The following is an 8,242-nucleotide window of genomic DNA, read 5'->3' as shown; positions in this document are numbered from 1 at the left end:
AATGTTTTGCTCAATTGCCTTTCAAAACCCATTTAGCACCGTGATCCTAAGACATCATGAAGACGTGAGGTTTAGATTCAATTTTAAGACCATTATTTGTGACTGTAAGGGCCAAAGGCTGTCCCAACACATGCTACTCTGGCATATTATTTTAAATAAAAGTTATTCAACAAGGACATTCAGAACCTCCTCTGTCCCCCTGAAAGCAGGAAGTGAATCTCCCCTGTGAAAGGACCTTCCTATACCAGGAGGTAAAGAGACACGTTTATCCCCAGAGATGAGAAATTTAGAACTAAGAAGGCTGTTTAAACAACCCTGGAGATAGATAGATAGATAGATATAGATATAGGTATAGGTATATAGATATAGATATATATGATTTTTTTAAACCAACTTACTATCACAGCCCAAATTCTGTTTAGAGTTCCTTATTAACTAAAGTTCTCAAAATTCAGTTTTCTTTGTCCTGTCAACTCCTCACATATTTATTGTCTCTTTGTCTAAAAAGTGTAAAAACTGCCCACCTGCCTTGTTCATTTCTTTGGTCTCAATTTCATTACTGGGCCTCCGTGAGCATATAATAAAACCTTGGGTTTTGCTCATGTTATCTGTCTCACATCAATTTAAGTCTTACTCTACCCAGAAGACCTTGAAGGGTAGAGAGTGATTTTTCCTTCGCTTCTGATTATATTTTTGCCACTGGTAATTTTTGCTGGAGGGGAAAAGTTTGCCTGTACTTTCAAGGTTTCTCTGGCTGGTCTATGAATTAAATTGATATAAGACGAATAAACAGGCAAAAATCAAATCTAATTACACAAGTACAGGGAATCCACATAAACATAGGAGATTCCAAGGACAGTCAGGCAAAATGAGATTTATACATCATTCCGGACTAAGGAAGAGAGGGTGTGGCTCTGTTCTGTAGGAAGAAAGACAATTCGCAGGAATAATGTAAAGAATAAATGTTTAGTAAATAAATGTTTATGGGGCCATCCAAAAACAATGGGACAGAGAGAGTACTTTGATCAAACAGATACTGGTAGGTTCCTTCTGTCTACCATAGTTCATATTATACTACAGTTTTCTATGGTGATAGCTTCTTTCCTGAAGATGGTTCTCTACTTAGGTTCCTTTAGGCAGTTAGTGAGGAGGTGAAAGGTTCTTCCTAAGCCTGCTTTTTCTTAGTAAGATACCTAGGAATAAACCTAACCGAAGAGGCAAAGAATCTGTACTCGAGAACTATAAAGTAGTCATGAAAAAAATTGAGGACGACACAAAGAAATGGAAAAATGTTCCATGCTCATGGATTAGAAGAAAACTGTGAAAATGTCTGTACTACCTAAAGCAATCTATACATTTAACACAATCCCTATCAAAATACCATCAATTTTTTTCAAAGAAATGGAACAAATAATCCTAAAATTTGTATGAAACCAGAAAAGACCCCAAAAAGCTAGAGGAATAATGAAAAAGAAAAGCAAAGATGGTGGCATCACAATTCCAGACTTCAAGCTCTATCACAAAGCTGTCATCATCAAGACAGTATAGTACTGGCACAAAAACAGATACATAGATCAATAAAACAGAATAGAGAGCCCAGAAATGGACCCTCAACTCTATGGTCAACTAATCTTCGACAAAGCAGGGAAAAATGTCCAATGGAAAAAAGACAGTCTCTTCAACAAATGGTGTTGGGAAAATTGGACAGCCACACGCAGAAGAATGAAACTGGACCATTTCCTTATACCACATACAAAAACAGACTCAAAATGGATGAAAGACCTCAATGTGAGACAGGAGTCCAACAAAATCCTAGAGTAGAACACAGGCAGCAACCTCTTCGACCTCAGCTGCAGCAACTTTTTCCTAGAAATATTGCCAAAAGCAAGGGAAGCAGACAAAAAATGAACCACCAGTACTTTATCAAGATCAAAAGCTTTTGCACAGCAAAGGAAACAGTCAACAAAACCAAAAGATAACTGACAGAATGGGAGAAGATATTCACAAGTGACATATCAGATAAAGGGCTAGTATCCAAAATCTGTAAAGAACTTCTCAAACTCAATACCCAAAGAACAAATACTCTAATCAAGAAATGGGCAGATGGGGTGCCTGGGTGGCTCAGTGGGTTAAGCCTCTGCCTTCAGCTCAGGTCATGATCCCAAGGTGCTGGGATCGAGCCCCAAATCGGGCTCTCTGCTTAGCGGGGAGCCTGCTTCCTCCTCTCTCTCTGCCTGCCTCTCTCCCTGTCCAATAAATAAATAAAATCTTAAAAAAAAAAAAAAAGAAATGGGCAGAAGATATGAACAGACACTTCTTTGCAGAAGACATCCAGATGGCCAACAGACACATGAAAATGTGCCCAGCATCACTCAGCATCAGAGAAATACAAATCAAAACCACAGTGAGATACCACCTCACACCTGACAGAATGGCTAAAATTAACAAGTCAGGAAACGACAGATGCAGGCCAGGATGGAGACAAAGGGGAACCCTCCTACACTGTTGGTGGGAATGCAAGCTGGTGCAACCACTCTGGAAAACAGCATGGAGGTTCCTCAAAAAGTTGAAAATAGAACTGCCTATGACCCAGCAATCACACTACTGGGTATTTACCCTAAAGATACAAATGTAGTTTGTAAAGATACAAATGTTTATAGAATGTTTATAGTAGCAACATCCACAACAGCCAAACTACAGAAAGAACATAGATGTCCATCAACAGATGGATGGATAAAGAAGATGTGGGGTGTGTGTGTGTGTGTGTGTGTGTGTGTGTGTGTGATGGAATACTATGCAGCCATCACGGGAAACAAAATCTTGCCATTTGCAACAACGTGGATGGAACTAGAGGATATTATGCTAAGCGAAATAAGTCAATCAGAGGACAATTATCATACGATCTCACTGACATGAAGAATTCGAGAGGCAAGGCGAGAGGTCATGGGGATAGCAGGAGAATAAATGAAAACAAGATGAAACCAGGAGGGCGACAAACTATAAGAGATTCTTAATCTCAGGAAACAAACAGAGTTGCTGGGGGTGGGGGGTAGGGATGGGGTGGCTGGGTTATGGACATTGGGGAGGGTATGTGCTATGGTGAGTGCTGTGAAATGTGTAAGCCTGATGATTCACAGACCTGCACCCCTCGGGCAAATAATACATTATATGCTAATTAAAGGGGGAAAAGTAACAATCAAAAAAAAAAAAAAAAAGAATCAGCTTAAAATAATCCCAGCCAAAGAGACAAAATTTTGAAGGGCCAAATTTTGCTCCCCTACATTTGCATCAATGTTGAAAGTTTAATGCACATGCAATTTTCCTGTTATTAAGGGGGGAGCGAATTCATTACAGAGTCATCTTTCCTAAGAATTAACTGATGGTCACACAGTATTTTGAAATTACTATTTTCAGGATCACAGGGAAATCACGTAAAGTATTACTGCTACTAATTATCTCATATGTCTCTGGTCCTAACACCTAAGATTCAAACATCCAGATTCTATCCCAAGTGTCCAGGGCATTTTGTTTTGAACTAAGAAATTCTCCGCCCCTCCCCCCGTACCCTGTAACAGTGAAACTCCTCATCTGTTCCGTTGTCTCTCTTCCTACATAATTCATTTACACCACCTCTGTTATCCAGATTGCAAACCTCCAGAATTCTTATACAACCAGACTACCTCAGAACCTAACAGTTCAAAGGAAAAGTAAGAAAGAACTAGTGATTTAAAAAATCAAAGGAAAACCATTTAAAAAAAGAAATAGCCCAAAGAATAACCTGAAGCATAACTTTGGGAGGCTGGCCAGAGGGAGAAGAGTATTCTAGTTTTCTGATGACCAGGCCTGGCTCTTTATATGAGGCCATAACACAACAGGAAAACAGAAGATAATAAGAAATAAAGCAGGGGCACCCGGGTGGCTCAGTGGGTTAAGCCGCTGCCTTCGGCTCAGGTCATGATCTCAGGGTCCTGGGATCAAGCCCCGCATCGGGCTCTCTGCTCAGCAGGGAGCCTGCTTCCTCCTCTCTCTCTGCCTGCCTCTGCCTGCTTGTCATCTCTCTCTGTCAAATAAATAAATAAAATCTTTAAAAAAAAAAAAAAAAAGAAAAGAAATAAAGCAGAGGAGGGGCCCCTAGGTGGCTCAGTCGGTTAAGCGTCTGCCTTAGATTCCGTTCATGATCTCAGGGAACTGGGATTGAGCTTCAGTCCTCAGTTGGAGTCTCCACTCAGCAGGGAGCCTGCTTCTCCCTCTTCCTCTGCTCTTCCCCCAACACTTTAGTGCACACACACACTCTCTCTCTCTCAAATAAATAAATAAAATCTTAGGGGGAAGAAAAAGGAATCAAGCAGAGCAAAGAAGAGTGATGGGTCAGGGAGCCAAAAGAGCAAAGCCACTCTGCTAACAGGGTCACCCTCTCTGCGTGGGTCACTCACGTTCACCACCCTGCAAGGGACCACTCTGTTGTCAGGCAGATGACCTGCATCTGGCACACAGCCCAGAGCCCAACCAGTCCCCAAAGCCACCTTGAGAGCAAGGCTATGGAACCCAAGGAGAACACTGTATCCATCACAGTCTCTGACTTTAATAAAAACCACTAATTATCGAGCACTTAATATGTGCCAAGTCCAGCTCTAATTACATCCTTTAGTGCTTCAATTCTACCTCTGAGGTGGGTACAATTATTTGCACCCTGTGTTAGACCAGGTCCTACAACAGTCAGATCCTGAGATAGGAATTAAATTTCCCCTGATTTTTGGCCAGATAAAATATGAGTTCTACTAAAAGTTAAAGTATACTTTCAAAGGAAATTATTTGTTATCTTAAATTCACATCTAACTGGACACCCTGATGCTTATTTGCTGTTTAACCTGACAACCCTGTATTAGGGGAACTACTTAAATGAGGGATAAGAGGGTGGGAGCTGGACGAGGCTGGGAGAGGCCTGAGACCATGATGGCTTGTGAGGCCAGGAAGGAGAAAGCAGATTAGTTGCAAACATCACAAAGGGACAGTTAGGCAAAGCCACCAACAAGTGCACAAGCCACAGTGGTAAATAAAGGATCTTTGTGTGGCCCAGGATTAGATCTACCTTCATAATCATGCCACACTCAGTGGGCTAGGAGCAGCCACAGGGGCCTAGCCTCAGGAAATCCCAGGGATAGATGGCAGAGCACAGGGGCTGAGGCCCTTGGTCAACTGCAGCTGAAGATTAGCAAAGCACATCCTAATGGCCACCACACTCCCACAACCCATTTCATTGGCAGTGAAACTGCGTCACGGAGAAGTTAAGTAATTTATCAGAAGTCAGGGCTAATTAGTGCAAGAGACAAGATTTGATGTTCTGATTCCAGAAGCCTTGCTAGAGATTGCTAGGCTGCCTCCTAGGTCTCCATTTTGTGCACGTTCAGAAACTATGTGAAACTCGCACCACTGTATTTAACAAATAGCCCCATGCTCACTTGGGATACAGTGTTCAAGTAAACAAAGGCTAGGACAGTTTAAACCGATGTCCACCAAAGCAAGTATGTTTATAAACTACCAAAATTAGGAGATCCAGTCCCAAGCCTAGCTAAGTACAGAGCAATATGAAAAAATTGCATAACCAGAAGCGCCTGGGTGGCTTAGTCCATTAAGTGTCTACCTCTTGATTCCAGCTCAGGCCATGGTCTCAGGGTCATGAAATCCAGGCTGGGCTCCATGCTCAGTGGGGAGTCTGCCTCTGTTACTCTCTCCCTCTCCCTTTGCCCCTCTCCACCACTTGTGCTCTCCAAAATAAATAAATAAATATATCTATAAAAAACATATGTAGCCAGAATTATTCTTGGACAATTAAGAATTGCTCAAGAATGATTCTGTGGTAATTAAGATTATTACTATCTCTTTTTAATAACACGACATCACTAAACTCTAATTCATTAGGCTCCTCAAATCTTAGAATACCTTCAATATGTTTCCATTTTCGGGCACCAAGCAAGGCCAAAGTCTGAATGAGATGCCAGGTAAACCTTCTGTAACATTGGTTGAGGCTTTTCTTAAAAGGCCTGGAAATACGTCTGAACACCTGACGTTTAATTTCCTAAAAAGAAACATTTCCAGAAAACATTTCCTTTTTCAGAGAAGGGACTAGAGAATTAAGAGATGACCAAGGCCATCCAACGGGTCTGAGAGGCTAACCCATGTCCACTGACCACCTGCCTTCTGGGAGCAGCTGGAGGTCTGTGCAGGGGCTCCCAGCCTCTTCAACTAATTCTTGAAGAAGCCAGGACCTGTGCAGGCAGCCCCTGTTGTCCTGGAACTGAAGACACAAGACTTGACCAAAGCCACTTCTCATCTCAAGCCTGCACACAAGAACGTCAGGGGCCCAAACTTCCCATTTCTCAATAATCTCCTAGAAGTAAATCCATTACATTGTTCAAGATTCCTAAGTCCAGTCCAAAACACCCTGGATTTTTGTAGTGATGATCTTCAGTGTACTGGGCATGGCTTCTAAATTATCCCTATTAAATAGAGTGTCCTATGCTTTGAGAAGCCCCTCAGGTTAGAAAATCACGTGCTGACTTCCATCCAAACATTCAAATGCTGTACGAAAATGACTCACGTGGGAATCTTTTAACTTTCCTACATCCTCAGTCAGAGAGGATAGTTTTCTTGTCCTCTTTCTGCACCTTAGGCTTGCTTAATAAAACACATTCCATGTGTCTTCCTCCCTTCCCAGGTGACAGAGGACCAGGGAACAGCTTGCATATGAAGAAAATCAATTAACAGCAATAACCAATTTGCATTAGATCTGCCCCCCCCCCTCCATGATAACTTAGGAAAACAACTGCCAACTATGATGGTTCCAAATCTCCCAGATAGCAGGCTGGTCTGAATTAGCAGTTTATGTTGCCCCTCATACACACACACACTCACACAATCACTAATCATGGAATGTTCTAGGTATACGGGATGAGATCTAGAACCAGTAGTCACATCTTGCATTTGAGTTTTACCAAAAAGTGGATCGAGCGGGGAATTCCAGCTGGGTGAGGACTGAAGGTGGTTTTTCCCTCTGACTGGGTGTGGGAGGATGTGGAGGTGTTTTTCAATCAGTCTTACCAAGCAAAGGTGTCCAGTGCACAAACCTGAGAAGAAATTTCTCTTCTCTGGGGCCTGTGCAAACTCTGGGAAAATACCCAAGCATAAAATGGCCCCTGGCTTGTTTTCTTTCTTTGCTTTGTCTTAGGGAAGTCTGTCATCAAGTCTCACCCAAAATATGCCAAACCATATTTGTTGTACTTGTCTCTCAAAACCTTGTGTTTTTCAGTTGAGCCTATGAAGGTGGATCTGTCAGGACCAGATATGCTGCCTTCCAGTGTTGCAACTGGAAACAACTCAAGTCCCAGCCCTAGCATGTGCCATGTTCCCTCAGTGATTATCAAGGGGAAATACTGATGGTAGCTAAAAATAGCAGTGATTAAAAACAGTCTCCCCAAATGCCCCACAGAAGCGCAGAGGAACGTATGAATTTCTTAGAGAAATCAGAGCACGGCTCTGGTAGAACACTAAGTTTTATGAGACTCAGATGAGTAGATAATGTGATTTTAAGGGGTTACAATTTAATGATACTAACACTGCACACAAATTTTATTTTTATCCTCTGCCTGGGCTTTGGAGAGGGCAGGAGACAGGCTTAGGAACAAAAAAATATTTTCTTAGGAGGAAAATGCCCATTTTGTGGGTTTCACTCAGTCCCAGGGACATACTTTCATACAAGGAAGTGGCAGTTTTTCCTTTTCCCAATTTGTATTATCTCAGGAGGAATAGATAGCCTAGTTTTCTCTCCCACAAAGGCAAGGAAGAGCAAGGAACAGGTAGGGTTACTCAAGTAAGGCCACTTATGTGTCATAGACTGTATACCCCAAATCTGATGATGGAGGAGAAATAAGTGACAGTGACCACGCACACAGAATTATTCCATTTTGCTTCTAAAATCACATGTATAATTAATAATTACATAGGATACCATTCCACCTCTCTTCCACACCCTATGAAAATGTGGGCCTCACTCCAGGCCAGACACCAGACACCTTGGTGTCCTGTTCCTCCTCCTGGAAAGTCTGTCACCTGTGCCAGCCTCCTTCTGGCTGGAGGGGAGGAGAGACTTTTCCACCACCTTCTCAGGTTCTGTGGCTGGGGCCCAGGACTTAACTGACAGGAGAAAAAGCAACAGATTATCCTGATGTTACTATTTCTCCAAGGA

Source organism: Mustela nivalis, assembly GCF_964662115.1.
Source record: "Mustela nivalis genome assembly, chromosome: 3".
NCBI lineage: Eukaryota > Metazoa > Chordata > Mammalia > Carnivora > Mustelidae > Mustela > Mustela nivalis.
The sequence above is the reverse complement of the archived record's forward strand: the minus strand, read 5'-3'. Positions refer to the sequence as shown.